The sequence below is a fragment of the Pezoporus flaviventris genome, unplaced genomic scaffold (genome assembly GCF_033815535.1).
Source record: "Pezoporus flaviventris isolate CSIRO_AGI_PZ_B2104156 unplaced genomic scaffold, CSIRO_AGI_Pfla_v1 ptg000015l, whole genome shotgun sequence".
Lineage (NCBI taxonomy): Eukaryota > Metazoa > Chordata > Aves > Psittaciformes > Psittacidae > Pezoporus > Pezoporus flaviventris.
In genome coordinates this window covers 26,905,226-26,921,452 of record NW_026892563.1, presented here as the reverse complement: position 1 = coordinate 26,921,452, position 16,227 = coordinate 26,905,226, and the positions used below count along the sequence as shown (strand labels likewise).

General features: G+C 37.3%; 1 long non-coding RNA gene across 1 annotated transcript in view; it reads right to left on the bottom strand.

The window, feature by feature from the left end:
- Positions 1 to 16,227, bottom strand: part of LOC133269513 (uncharacterized) — a 30,768-nt gene continuing 14,541 nt past the window's right edge. The window contains exons 2-3 of the long non-coding RNA XR_009743480.1: positions 12,219 to 12,418; positions 1 to 474 (exon numbers count right to left, since the gene is read on the bottom strand). This is a non-coding gene — a long non-coding RNA (uncharacterized LOC133269513). The remainder of the gene's footprint in view (positions 475 to 12,218; positions 12,419 to 16,227) is intronic.

Sequence of the window (16,227 nt, the reverse complement as noted above, 5' to 3'; positions counted from 1 at the left end):
TTTTAACATTACTGTTCCTCGTTAACATGATGAAAACTGAACTATGTCCAAGTCTGTGCTCAGAGCTTTTTTAAGGCTTTTTTTTTTTTTTTTTTCCCACAAAGAAACAGGCACAGCATTCTCTTTCCTTCCATACCAACCATATCACTGCAGAGCATACCAGCCATACCATTTGTGACAAATCATGGAAGAATCCAGAATAGATTTGGTTGCTCAGACTAAAGAGAGAAAAATTGTGATGCACATTTTTTACTCATTTGGCCGACAGTTGTGCCACAGCTGCCAGGGAGTGGTTTCTTATATATTTAGGCAATGTTAAACATGAGGATTTTAGTACATTTCCTATTTTTGCCCCTTTTGAAATCTTTTTAGCAACAGACGAAGAGACCCCAATGAAGGCAGAGATAATGGAAGGATATCTCAGTTGAGGCTGGTTTAAGTCCACTTGTAAGATGTAATGGTCACCAAGACACCCTGCAATGCATAATGGAAGATGAATCGACAGTAATTTGTATGCGTTTGTTTTCCATTCACCAGACACAGACGTTCTTGCCACAGGTCACATGAAGCAGTTATATCACTACAATAACATCCTTTTTGAGAGAGCACATTCCTAAGATCACTAATCATTAGTGGCATTTGTTGTGTACTGGAAAAATCACTCCTTGAATAATTTGTGGCTTAGTAGTTTGGTGCATTAACAGGAGCATCTGAGCACATTAATCAATAGCGGTCTCTGGTGGACCTGAGAGAGGTTTCCTCCTGCATTATTTTCTGTTGTGAAGGCTGTGTGGGGTGTTTCATTACCTTGATTTGACTGTTCTAAAGGCTTTTATTTGTCCATTAAAAAGGATATCTGCATCTGTGAGAGGATTGATTTCCAAGAGGGGTGTGAAAACTTGCAGAATTCCTAAAAGCCAAATTTGCTTAATCTATCTTGGAAATTTGTCCCAAAGCCATATTTGCTGACCCTAAATGGTTTATGTGGAGCCCTAGGTCACATATTTTGCAAAGGGAACACCATCCTGACAGAAATGGTACAAACTATGACATTTATACACCCTAAAAGCCTTAAAGATTTATGGACTCTCTGAAGCCAAAGAATTAGGAATATGGTTCCACTAGCAATTCTGTTTGGATGGCTTGTCTTACTACATGCTATTTATGCAACAAAAACAATCTGAAGAACTAGATAAATCCAGATGGTCTTCTTGGCTTTCAGAACCTTCCTTCTTCTCAGAAGATTTCAGCACGAAATGAATTTAAATAGACCACCTGCAGAGTACTACGCATTTTCAACTGTGAGAGGCCCCAGGCATCTCCTCTGGGGGAAACACAACTGTGTAATAAAGAATCCCTTTTAGTATGTGATTTAGAACTGTCCCTGTCATCAAATCAAAAGACATTCATAATTAAGTGTTGTGCAAAGCAAATGCAAATATAGCATCCTATGATGCCAATATCATAAGGCAAGTTGCCTTAAGAAATCAGCACAAATATTTTTGTTCAAGATGGTAAGATAGAAGATCAAACCAACTTCTTGCTGCTTGATAGAAGAATGCCTAGCCAATTAAACATCTCTGCAATGTCTCCTTCCCATTGTGAGTAACTTCTAGAGGTAAATGAAACTATGATCTCCATCTGGTTCTCTCATTTCCCTTGAGAGGCTTCTGATGCATAGGGCTTCTTTTCCACCATGGCTCTCTAGCTTTTACATTCTTTTGTTGTATTTTGAAAGCTGAACTCAGCTGGAGGGCAGGGCTGCTATTCAGAGGGAGCTTCACAGTCTGGAGGCACAGGCTGATGTGAACTTCCTGGAGTCCAACAAGAGCAATTGCAGGGTCTTGCATCTGGGAAAGAATAGCCCCATGCAACAGTACAGGATGGGGGCCATTTGGAAACAACTGCAGTGTAATCTTTCATAAGACTTCTGAGCACTGTGTCCAGTTTTGGTTTCCTCCTGTACAAGAACAATATTGACATATGGGAGAGAATCAGTCAGAAGGCCTCCAAAATGGTTAGGGGTGGAGAATATAATGCATATGAAGAGGCTGAGAGAGCTGGACATCTTCAGTTTGAAGAAGAGAATGCTAAGGGGAGACTTTGTTGACAGGGGATGTTGTAAATGAGCAAAAGAGATTTTCAACTTTCCATTTTCTGTAGTTACTTACCCATGTTCTCTAACTGAAATAAAAATTTATTCTGAAAAGGTTTGATGCTTCTGAATGTAAAGAAAAGAAATAATGCATTTAAACCAGACAAGTTATGGACTTCATGATATTAACACATTAGGACTTTGCTAGCACCTCCATCTCCTTATCCTTGAAATCTTTAAATGTCACAGATGCTCTAGTTTTTTTCTGTGACAGTAAATACAAAGGTGTCCCCCCCCCAGCTAAAGCAAAGGCTGTATGTGCATCTCAAGGTCATATGTCTCCTTTCAGATGTCAGCAGACACCTGAAGGTTATTGCTAGCATTTTTCCCAGATAATTACTTGTGAGCAAGTCCAGATCTGTACTCAGGTTCACAATTTCTCTCTGCTATCTAATGAATTATTAAATCACTTTATCTCTTTTTCTAGAAAACAAATTCCACTGTTTATGGTGGAATTCCAGACAAAAGAATTATGCTATATGCTTAATGAACATATTCTTAGAGTTGTTTAGATTACAGCTACAGTGGCAGTAATAGTCAAATTTGGTTGATAAATGTAGAGGTCTTAACACCAGAAAAACAAGAGACAAATGCCTCACTTGCACAATAATTTTGTGGAAGGGCTTTCTAAAAAATCTAGTTTGTAGGTTAGATCTTGCAATCTGCTGAGATATTCATCCTTAAGTATGCAAACAATCTGAAGTATATACTACTCAAAGCTAAACTAAATTACAGAATACTCTTCAGCCAAAATGTTTTCTGGCATTTCCAAGAGTTTAACATGAGTAAAGTCCACTCAGAGTGAGGGAGTGAATATGTTCTTCTGCTTTGTTTTAGTTCCTACTAGTATTCCTGTGAAGCTGTGTTTAATTTAACTCTTCTGGACACGGTGAACCATCCAGCAGATAACACTGCAAATGCAAACTTCTTTACAGAGGGTGCCACTCTGAAATATCATTTAATGTTCATTACGTAAGTAGCCCTTTTACCTTAGAATGGATAGCTCCAGTGTCCTGCCCATGGTCCTGGGTCCAGCTCAGCAAGCAAGGTTGACATATGCCATGGAAAAAAAACATGCCATCTCTAAGCTGTCCAGGCTTCAAAGTATATTATTCATTGAAAATACAGCTTTATAATTTAATAGCTACAACAACACTGGAACAAACCCCCACCTTTTTCTTATTATTTTTAATTGTTAAAGTGTTTGACTTAAACCAGGAACTGTCATTGAAAAAGTTACTGCTCTCCTTTGCCACAGTTCTGCTTTTTTGGAAAACTCAGTTTAGTAAATAGCTCCATAGTATTTTAAATTAAATAGCCAAAGAAAACCCATGACAAATTGTGAGTAATTTAAGTTACCATGATTTCTACAGAATGAAAACATCTCTGGAGCTTCAGTGGTTTACATGATATTTAAACATTATTTTATTAACTGTTGTTACTACTAACCTACACCCAGTCTGAATGGTTGGTGCTTGATCTTGCAGACACTTCCAGAATCCTGCAGTATGCTTTATGGCACTAGATAAATGTGTGGTACTAAAAAACTGTTGGATCTAGGCCTTGGGATCTAGCTCCTATTGCTCGTGGCTACTCAGTTTCTTCCCATTTGGGATTTCTAGGTTTTGTTACAGCTTTCCCTAAAAATCCTTCTACTTCCCTCTCTGTTTTCATTTTTTTTCTTTGTTCCCATTTTATTTATTTATTTTTTAAGAATAACAACAAAGTCCCAGTTACAGAATGGGTTTTGATTGTATATAATTCGCATCAATGTATGTAATTAATTTCATCCTCAGAAACACATTTACAAAACCACTATGATATATTTATGTAAGATTATTATTTAATTCACTTCAGATAGGAACCTCATGATTATACATAAAGCATATTTATTTGACACTGTAGAGTTATTTGGTTGCTGATTGGTTTATGTTTTTAGAAGAGAATAAACACTTAACATTTAGTTCAGGGTTACTTTGGTAAGCAGCATCTGTTAATTTTATTGTGCGTAAAGTTATTATCAGGAAAAAAATGGTGGCATAAATTCCAAGAACAATTTTCTTTTACATTTTATTCCATTATATATGTGAAACAATTCAGGGATACTGGGGGAAAAAGAAGTTATTTTCTTCTTATTTAAACATGGTAACATAGAGAAGGAAAATAAGAGGGTAGATCTCATACCATCTTCTACCCTTGAACGAGTTCATGTTTATTGGATCTATGCCCAGTACTACTAAGATCCTTCAAATGAAAACAGTTAGAAAAATATTAAAGATGAATTGCGTCTTGTTTGGTACTCTTATATAAAAGCAGTATTTTGAAGTACTGAGCAGTCTAAATACTTTAGATGCAGTGAATCCTATGTCTTAGTGAAAGCTGAAGGAGGATATTATGATTACTATAGGATTAATTCAGCTCTTTACTGATATATTTACACTCTTGAGGAGAAGAGATCCCATTTATGAAATTAGGAAAATAATTAAGAGGACCTGTTCTTTCACCCTTATGAAGATGAAAGAGAGGAGTTCAGTGTCACATGTTCCAGGTCTTTATTTCCAACCTAAAGAAAAAACTGTGTCCATACATCAATATCAGGGAACAGCATAATGTTTAGTTGTAATATATTTGTGCCTAATGCTGTCTACAGGGCAGCTTCAGATTTAAACAGAAACTTGATGTGAGACTATGACACTACAATTTGGGATCTGTGAAGACAATGTCTAGAAGCTAAGATTCAAAAGGAAAAACTTCAAGCAAAATTTTCTGTATGAGAAACAGAGGCATTCTTCTGTGTTTGCAGATGAGATTAGTAATCCCCATAGCAAATAAATCGATTTTTTTCAAGAGTTTATACTTTGCCTGCTCTTAAAGTTGTGAATCAGAGCATGAACATATTGGTATCAGCTCTGTTTCTTCCAGATAAAGAATTTGGAGAGCAGCCTAATTTTTTTTTTGTGTGATTGGTTGTAGTCCCACCAAAGCAAACTGAGCTGAGCTGAGCTGCAACCATATCAGTACTGTGATGAGTAAATTGATTTGTAGTGAAAAGAGGAGACTCAAAATGTGAAAATATATTCTAGAAACACCAGATCAAGGATAAAAAGTCAATTATATCTTTTGTATGCTTTAAGTAATGTGCTGCTGATGGACAGCCCTTAACTGATGCTGATGAAATGAAGAGCTAGAACTGCAGGCAAAAATGACTTCAAGAAAATTGGTGTAGAGTTTAATTGAAATAGCAGAGAATTATAACTTTAAATGGGAGGAAGCCTGAAAATCTTAAAAGCATTAAAAGAAATATTGTACTATACTAATAAAGACAGACATGAAAATAAGAGCATCATGATCAAATTTAAAGCAGAAATAGGGCTGTTTTATATGAAAGCCAAGCTTTATGCACAGGGCTAATACTTCTCCCTGGAGAACAGCATTGCCAGTTACTATAAAACCCAGGAAATTTGTGTTGTGTTGTGTTGTTGCCAGCACTTGGATGCGGGCAAGCAATGACTGTGAGAGAGTTGACAAGAATCAAAATTTTAAATAAAAAAAAAAAAAGAGAGATAAAAGATGTTACGAAAGAGTAAGCATATGGCCATTATGAATTTTAAAATATGGCCCAAATCAACCAGAAAACTTGATAAACCCCAAAGATAGACTTGCACTCCCTGGCCTCACATGTTCTTAAAATAGCATTGTGTTTTCAGCTCTAGTGTTTTTTTAAATTTATGAGTGGAAATAGTTCCCTAGCCCCTTTCCATTTTCAGATATATGAGGCAAATATGACACACACTCCTCTTGGAATGCAATACCGCAGCTTCTCTGCTGACTCATGCCCCAGTGTGCTTCATATATTCTAAACATAAATATATTCTAAACATAAATATATTCTAAACAGAATGGCTCAAAATGTTGCATACCAGGAGGTTAGGTTTAGTCCTTAAAATGATGGCATTAAGGCCATCTTCATGAGAGAGATGTTAGTTGCTGGATGAGATTGCAACCTAGTAGCGTCAATCTCTCCTTGAGTGAATGAGATGCGACTTACACATATGTTAGAGAAAACTGATTTGAAGAGAGTAATGGAGAACTTGGACAGCCAGTTGCAGCAGATGGGAAGAAACAGATTCACTAAATTGTATCTTATGGGCAAACTTAAAGGGGAAGAGATTACTGTATTGAACATACAATAGAAGGTTAGAGAACTTAGAGCAGTAACTGACAGGCTTTCTGAAAGAAAGCACAGCAACACTTGTGCCTTTTTCCTAGGAAGTCCTGGACTTAGTGTGTATGCGTAGTAGTTCTGTTAAGTGACAGAGGAGGCATGAAAGATGGGGAATCCTGGTCAAAAAGATTGAGTAGGAGTGTGGTCGATGCTTCTCTGTTCATTTCTAAATTTTAGGAATAAAAGACTGAAGCTGGTTTTATGTTAAGAAGGAAAATAGTGTCTTACCAGGGAAACTGGAAATGTATTCTAAACAGAATGGCCCAGTAAAATGTTGCAGATCAGGAGGTCCTTTTCATGAGGCTTGGTGCTTAAAAATAAGGCCATTAAGTACATGATTATATCTCAGTGTAAGCAGAAATCTCCCAGCTTGTCTCCAATTCAGTCCAAAACAGTGTCAAAAATGTGGCTGGTTTTGGTGGCAAGTTATATACTGAAATATGAAGCCCAGTCTCTTAAACAACTTTACAGCAATGGGAGAAGGGAGATAAACTAAAACAAGCATTTCTTTCACCAAGACTGTGAAATGCTGCTGTAGCCTCTCATACATCTTATAACAATAAGAGTCAATCAGCAACACCAATATTTCTCTTCTGTCACCTCCATTATTCCTAGGCAGCACTAAGGTCTTCATTTGTATGCCAGTGTTCAGAGAATTCCCTAGGATGTGTTTTATATTTCAGTAACTGGTTTATATTCAATTTGCTGTAGTAAAGGCCAGATGATCACCTCTGTTATGCAAATGAATGCATGGAGACTGCAAGGAAGTCAGTAACTTGAAGTGGCAGAAGGAACAAGTGCCATTCTGTTCAGGGTGATCCTTCTCTTTATTCCTTGACTTTTCAATAGCTTTCTTCCTTGCAAATTCTTATTCAAGGAAAAGGGAGGTGATGAATTCGGTTAGAAACCACTTTAAGTCACAAGTAAGACTCAGCTTACACAGGGAAAGACACACTGGGGATATAAAAGGTGTTCAATAAGTAAAAGCCTCATTACATTTAGGGGTTTTGTCCATATAAGCTCTCAATAATTTAAATGAACATGCTTAAAATGCGTTGGTTGCTAAGCCAGAGAAGGACTTATTTTAATTAAATGCAAGTTACTAGAGCATCTGTTATTAGGGGAAGAAATATAAACAGCCTATGTCTACTTATCAGGAAAGTATACTTAGTAGAGAAGATGGTCTAGTTATATCTATATTTCTTTGTCATTTTATGTTTGTCTTTTTAGAGTTGAATGAAATATTGAATTTAATATTACTCATACCCTTCAAAACCAGAGTGAATCATGAACTCCAGAGCTGAATCCATTCTCTTCAACTTAAGCTAAATAATGAAGGTCCCGGGAATATGTGGAACAAGAACAGTCATAAAGGAAGATGTACTTTTGAACAGTGTAAATGTGTCAATATAATTGTGCCATTCTAGCCAAAGTACATTCAAACATTTAATGCCATAAAAACAATACTATCACACTTCTGGTATTTAAATATCATAAATACTTAGTATTAATAGGGATTCAGTTGGGTGCTAGCCCATGAGCCTTAGAGATGGCTATAATACCTGAGAGCACTGTGAATATTCATATCTTGCATTCCCTGAGACAGGTTGAGTTTTAGCTGTATGGGATTAATGTGTAGTTTTTCTATTTTCTTTCTTCTTTTTGCCTAGAATGGATAAAGAATTTTGGGAGAAAAACCAACCCAAACCACATGGGAATATAAAATTAATATATTAATCATTTCACATATATATATTAAAATAATACACTAGTAAATGAAATAATAGCAATAATTCTATTGGATTTCAAGAAGGTAGGGAACAATAATTCTGATTTTATCTGAAAAAATGTTATATTCAAAATCTTTGCCCCAAGACAACAGATAATGTGGGTTTACAGTCTCTATTTTGTAAATTATGTGAGAAAGGCCCAAGAGCCCTGGATCTGAAGACTTCCTGAACCTTGGAATACTTCAGAACTGACTCAAACTTTGTGTCACAGGCCCATTTCTGAAATCTGCATCATAACTTGATTCTCTTATGGCAGTGTCAAATAAATGCAGTTCTACTTCAGTAGGTTAATTTCTAAAGTTTAGCCCATGTTGAATGAAATGCTTATATATGGCTTATTGTCTCTTCCTAATATTTCCTGTTACCTGAGGAGAACTCTACCCAGATTTTTTGGAAGAACTGTTCCCTTTTCAGTCTGTATTGAGCTTGGAGTTTGTGGTTTCCATTTCAGACCTAAAGAGACCTGGTATCTTAGACATTCTTTTGTTAGATCCCATTGTCTCAATGAGAAGACGTTACTTCTCCCTACAAGACCTAGCTTGCATACCTGCTGAGAGAGAAAATACAAGGTATAATGACAGCAACTGACAATTGGCTCAACCTGGAAACCTTCACAGAAAAAATTGCTCTTTCAGTCAGCAGATGTTTTGCCTAGTCTGACATGCCAGGTTTTGACCCTGTGCTTCTAATATAAAGCCCCTCCCAGAACACCTGAATCAAAATATAGTCAATATCATATTCATGCATAAAACAGGCTAGGGGACACTATTTGACCTTTTGGTAACTGAGCTGCTATCAAAATCAAGGTCTCACAGGATTCATGCTCAGTGTGGGGCGATAGGCCAGTATAACATCTGCTTGGTATTTATTGCAAAGCAAATGTACAATGCTGACACCATTAATCAGCTTGTCTGAGTGAATAAAATGTCACAAGCTGATGGAAGAAAGCTTGGCTTTAAAAGCAAACACCTCATATGGATCTGCATGGGTCCATCTAATGATGGATTAGTTACCGCTGGGAGATGAAGAATGACTCCAGCCTAATGTTTGAAGGGGGAACGCATGTAAATCTAACAATGCACACAGAAAGATTGTAAAGAAATTAGAGATATGGGAACTATTTCTACAAAAATCAATCACCTACCATTGGTGCCTCAAACTTCAGTGTATGATATTAAACAGAATGAATAGAAGTTTTTTGTTTTTTTTTTTTTGAGTTTTGCCCACAGGTTGCAAGCTGTGCTTTATTAGTAAGTTTTTCATTTGTAGAACTGCTAACTGGCAGGTAACATTTCTTCTTCCTTTCCCTCCTTTCCTGAGCCACAGACAGGAAAAGCACCTAAAAGACAGAAATTAACTGGAATTACTTTCAGTGGAATAGGTGCAAAGAAGTGCATCAGTACTTGAAATCCGGGGTTAAACTATGGGTGAAAACTTAGGAACAGTAAAGGGTGCTGTTACTTCCTTATTTAATGAGTAGAACATCTGTCAGGGAAAGAGGAGGGGTGGGGAACACAAATACCTGGAAAGAATCTCTGCTGGCCAGTTTAAAAATACAGGTCCTATTCTACTGTTTTGTCAAATCTTTTAAAACTACAAGGACTTTCTGCTTCCAAGATTCCCTTTGGAAGATGTCTCTGAACTGTAGTGCATTTTGGTCTCCGCATACTTTTTCCTGGTATTGTTTTTTATTTGAATTTCTTCCCACAACTACTAGCGCACCCCTTCATAACATAAAAATTCACCTCCCTCAGTAACCTTCACTGCCTTTCTTTTTGGGTGAGGTTCTGTTATATCTTCTCAGAACTGTGCCCTGAATTGCCCCACTGGAAATTATCAGGAGTATTCAAGGGCTCTAGCCTTAGAGAATAAAGTGGGAATCATTGAAATAGGTACAGTGAGACTAAGGATTTTTTCATTGGGAACACAAGACTATGTATTGAATGAATCAGCCTCTTCAATGCTATAAATCAGGGACTTGGTAAAAAGAGTTGCCATCACATGAACTGAAGGCTGTGATGTTCTAATAGAAGAAATACGCTATTTTTCTGTTGTAATGTTCTTCCTTTACCTCGGGGAAGGAAAAAGCTTGAGAATATACTGGAAAGTGCTATTGAGGAAAGACTGAGGTCTTTGCTCCAACTGGCTGAAGAGCAACAGTAGCATAAAATAATTTTGGGTCTAATGAATATGAGTTAGATCAGATCAATAAAATTGAAATTATTTTAAATAAACAAAAAGCAGAAAATTATTAAAACAAAGAGAACTGTTTTGTGAAGTAGGCTGTACTGAAGAGGTCAAACTCCAGAATGTTGAGATAATTGGGATAATTTGTAAGTGAGAGATACAAAAACCCCCTGTAACTTGAACCCAAGAAAAGGGAGTGATTTGACTGTAACTGGATTAATACAAATTAATATGATAATAATAAGAGGGTTTGGCAAGGAGAGTAAGGGAGAGGTAGAACAAGGGTTTATCACTGAGTTTTCAAGGAAGATTAAGAAACAAACCTCCAGGACTGCTTATTGAACTCAGTATACAAGATATTCTCATGAATGGCACTGGCATAAAGATCAGGAACATATTAATGAAATCTGATGATGACACAGTTGGAGGCATTTTCAGTACAGTAGCAAAGCATTGAGTAAGGAGAGAGAAGAGATTATCATGCAAGACTGAAATAAGTCAGGAGTAATGGAAATGTGATGAACAGCAATAAGAATAAAATGTAAAGACTAATCAGAATTTCTCATTAAAGTTGGCAGTTGATTGACTAGAGGTATCCAGGGGCAATGACCTGTATGTTAGGTTGATAGCCCAACTTTGAGATATGACTGACATGAGGACATGAAAAAGACAAATGTGATCTTCAACTGAGAATCAAGATATTTCAAAAGAGATAAGTTCATTTCATGTGAAGTGATAAAACATCCCCTAAAATGTCATGTTCTATTTACCACTAAAAAAAAAGTTAATCTGATCTGGATTGAGTGCACAGAGCACATCCATACACTGGACACTTGGGTTATCAGGAGACTGGATACTAACTACATTCACAAACAGCCTATCATGCTAAGGTGCCTAAAAGAGTATATATTGTTCAAATGAGCAATTATATAAGTTCATAGATAAGAGGAATTTTTTCTTCATTACAAAAGATGATACTGGCAAAATTACAGCTAAAAGAAGGTTTCCAAAGAGCAGAGTAGGGAGTTACTAAACCAGCCTTCTGACATACTAGGTGCAAGAAGACCAATTATATTTTAAAAGTTTTGTGAGTAGATTTTTATTAAATAACTTTTTGCCGTAACAGGAGATTGCACTTTGTGCACCTCGAGTCTTTTATACAGAACCTCAAGTCTTTTTTCCCCCAAAAGTATGGAAAAAAAGCCAAAAAGGAAAAAAGCCAAAAAGACTGCTGTTTAAGAATGAGGAACATCATTTCATACAGATAGTCTGAAAACTCCCTAAGGCCTCAGAAAGCTTTAAGTACTGTTTAAATTCCTCTCAGGCTCTAATTGATTCACTACTTGTTCTTTGACTCTTGAATATCTCTCTGCTTCATTCTGTAGGATTCCTTGTCCTTGATACAGTGCTCCTCTGTGGGGGTCAAATAGTTCTTGCACTAGGCTGTGCTTAGTACAATCTTGAAAGAGTCTGGAAATCTTTTAACAAGATACCTGATCATGCTCTGCCAATGTATGATCATGGTCTGCCTATGAAATCAGAGGCACCTTTGGATGTTGTCTTCCCAAGAAAATTTGCTCCCCAATTTTAGCTTTCTTACCTTGACTCTATTCACTTTTCATAACTGTCAGGTGACGCCCAAACACACAGTAGTCCAGTCATAGCAGGACAGATAACCACTCATCTAGCGGAGTTGTGCCAGTGTGAAACCTTATCAGTCAAGTCTGAACATTTTGCAGATTTATAAAATCACATTTAGACAAACATGCATGAGGCAGAGATATATCCACAGGTTCACTTTCCACAAGATTGGGAAAGTAACCCGAAGACATGCCCTTGTAAACTGCAGTGTCAAACTCACCAAACAGGAATGCCAGTGCAGGCTCCATTAACATGATTTACTTCCACTCTGTTTGGCATGCCTGCCCTGTGCTTGACTTATATCCAGGTTGCCGCTGACTTCATCTTCCTCTTCATGGGCTGCAGACAGGTTCTGCACAAGGACTACTTGTGTTCTGGTGGGATGCTGTGGCTACAGTTTCTTCAGTTTCTGCACTGAGGCTATGCAATACAAAAGGTAACCAACAAATGGATGTCAAAATTGAAATAAAATGAGAAAGGAATGGTCTGGGGCCCTGTTAGCACCACAAAATATTATCCAGAGTATGAATGAATCCTAGACCTGATAACTGGATTTAAATTGAACATAAGATTTGATCCAGTTCTTAACTCAGAAGTAGCTGTTTGACTGTTGGACATTTATGTGCACAAGAATTAAAATCACTTTAATTTTTTTAATATACCAATTCGGAAATAACAAAGGCTTATTTCGAGTCTTAGCTTTGGTCTCATAATACTTTCCCTATAGGAACTCTTTAGTGCAACTTAAATGAGCTCATGGCCATGCAAGAGAACTCTTCAGGCTACGGACTCATCAAGGACTATAAACCAACACATGCATGGTTGTTATTTTGCGTATTACTTCTGGAAAACATTGTACAAATCACCTTTTTTTTTTTCCCCCAGGTAAAATGTCATCACAGCATAGGGTGGCCTATTTCCAGGATTCTGGAACATGACCTATATTACCAAATTTCAGTTATGTTACTAATATTGGTGACCATGATTAGGTAAAAATTATTACATTCACTTTCGATGTGTACCTAAGAATTTGGGTTTGAGATGTTCTGGAGCAGCATATTAGAAATCTGACATATTTCTAAATTATATTTTTAAAAGAAGAGTTTCTAAAAAAAAATATTTTGAGCATTAACTCAAACAGTCCAAAAAAGCCCTTTAGTTTCATACTCATTATAAATTAATTTTATGCCTTCTGTATACTTTTTTGTATTCAGCTATTGGAAACATTTGTATGGCAAAAGCTAGAAATTCTGGCAACTAGCCAAAGAGCAGAGGGCCCTTCTCAGGGAAGGCAGCCTGGGCTTGTGGGATGAACATGGGTAGAAGACAGAGAATTACTCTGCAGTTATATGCTTAATTGCACCATTTCTAAATGGAATTTTCCTTTCCAAATTCACCTTTGATCCCTTCCAGATGATGAGGAGTTCATCATTCTCACAGCTACCATTAAAAGCATAGTTTAGTACTTGTCTGGCATTGTCAAAGGTATTTTAACACTCGTACAGACTAGAAACCTATCCGCTTTATAGCTCCCTCTCCCCACCTTTTTTCTTTTTTTCCTTTTAGTCACAGCTGTTGCAACTACTATTGTGATTTACACCTTCTGGTGCATCTTCCCAGTGTGTAGTCTGCGTTCATTTAGGGACAGGACTGTCACTTGCTATATGTCTGCAAAATGACCACCATAGAGACTTCCCTGAGGACTTCCAAAATCCTTCTCATTCCCTTTTGTATAGCATCTAATAATAAGCAAGAGTCAAGACCACAATTCTTCAGCAAATTCCATTTCTATGAAATCACGATATACACAAGCCCCTGATAAAATCTGCGTACTTTGTACATAATTTTGTTCCTACACAACTGCACACAGGGTCAACTGCCTTGGGAATTCAGATTTTTTTTTTCCTAGGCATTATCTAAGTGAGGAATTGCATGCAGGCACAGAGTGCCTCCATTATCAGGAAGCATCTGGAAGTCTGACCTATATTTGAGAATGAAATTCCCTGTACTCAGTTTCAGATGTAAAAGTACTGCTTATTTACAATATTTGTCACCAGACTTTATTATTTAATCTATTTTTTTATCTTCTTTCAAGATGCTACTTTATTTTTTCACTTAGACATTTCCGTATCATTGTAATCTCCACTCTTACTTGTCCAAATCTCTTTAGCCATCGGTGTCGTTGTTCTGAAACAAATTCATGAAACTCTCCTTTTTTCTACACCAGACTTGATAGTGCAAGTCAAAGGACTTGATGTATAACACAGGCCTGAGTCTCACTTCACGTAAATCAGAAAAAATTGCTAAAGTTGTTGGAGATTTACAGATTTTTCACAAGCTGGTCCTTTATACTCTTTTTGTCTAGGGAGACCACAACAGCATTAAAATGTAGCAGCATGGCTATAGCTGTAATAGCCTAAGGCTGTAAGTGAGGCAAGGAGGTAATCTCTTTCTATACCTGCTGATACAGCTACCAAAACTCACATGTGTTTGCATATTACAAACCTCTTCTATAATGGATATTCTAATGAAAGACATTTTCTAAAAACTATGTCTATTAAGGGTAGCTCCTTAGCAATGGTTTGCTCTAGAATCAGACCACTGTTCCTTTAATTATTTACTAAGCGTTGCTAGACTGGTGTGAAGGGATTCTTGTCTTCCATCAAATACACACTGCACTTGTTCAAACATTCCCAGTCCTTGGTGCTTCCTCTTTTCTACCTTTTCTTCATACTCTGCTTTCCAGAAGCAGGTACTGTGTTGTATTATCTGATCATCTTCTTCTCAAAACTCACCACAAAATATTAGTGGTTATTTCCACAGGGCAAATGGGAATCCTGAAAAAAGCCTTCATTGTTTCTTGTCTCAGAGAGTACTTTGGGGTACTCATGGGTGAGATCCTGAGGAACCCCACTGTGTGGTGTGCTTCTAGTGAAAGTATAACAATATAATGCATATAATTTCCTGATGGCTCATTCATTCTTTCAAAACACTTTGATTGATGAAAGCTTATCATTTCATCAATCCAAATATTCACCTTTAAATTACTAGAAAATGTTTGTCCCCAAAAAGCAGAGTATGCTGTTTATTGGTAACAGGCAGGCTTGTGGAATGCATATTGCTCTAAGAACCCTGGAATGAAAAGCCAAATCATAGAATCATAGAATCGTTAGGGTTGGAAAGGACCTTAAGATCATCTAGTTCCAACCCCCCCGCCATGGGCAGGGACACCTCACACTAAACCATATCACCCAAGGCTGCGTCCAACCTGGTCTTGAACACTGCCACAGATGGAGCATTCACAGCCTCCCTGGGCAACCTATTCCAGTGCCTCACCACCTTCACAGGAAAGAATTTCCTCCTTATATCCAATCTAAACTTCCCCTGTTTAAGTTTTAACTTGTAAAGGCCCCCTTCAGATACTGGAAGGCTGCTATGAGGTCTCCACGCAGCCTTCTCTTCTCCAGGCTGAACAGCCCCAACTTCCTCAGCCTGTCTTCATATGGGAGGTTCCCCAAAAGCCTGCTTGCTTGCTTTCCTCTTGTTTTTTTGGCTCAAGGAGGATATTGAAACTGTCTCTCAGGGCTCCACAGAACTGCTGAACCCTGCATTACTGTGAAAAAAAATTCCTTCATTACAGACAAATATACCCCTTCAGTTAGAAGGCAGCAGTAAAAGGACCAGCACACATTTAAAGAAATACTACATTATAAACAGGTTGTTACAACATTTGAATCTAACTTTGAGAAAATACTTTCTGTTCTTTAATGAAAGATCAAAATGAAAGATTCACATGGCTAGAAGAACAGGGCCGGGTTACTAGCATATTTACATTTGGGAAAGTAATGGTCCTGAATAGCAATTTAAAACATTTTCTTCAACTAACCCACAACAGAAATTATCAGCCTAATGGAGATGTCTGCAGCATTTGTTCCAAACAATCAGCTCCCATACAGAAAAGCAGAATTCATGGAAACTTGTCAGTTCACATCATGTCATTTTCAGCTAGGACCGATTTTCCCAGTGCTTTGTAGGCTGAGATCATAATCTTGCTGACAAATTATCAGGAAGCCACAGAAGCAATAAAATCTTTGGAAAGAAAGGTGGATAGTAAGAAAACTTAGTTCCCTGCAACACTGAGTCAGGAGTTAACTCAAATATTTCTCCAGTTTCACAACTTAACTTTCTGCTGGGCTGTTGGCGAAGGGCCAGCATTCCAATTAGGCACA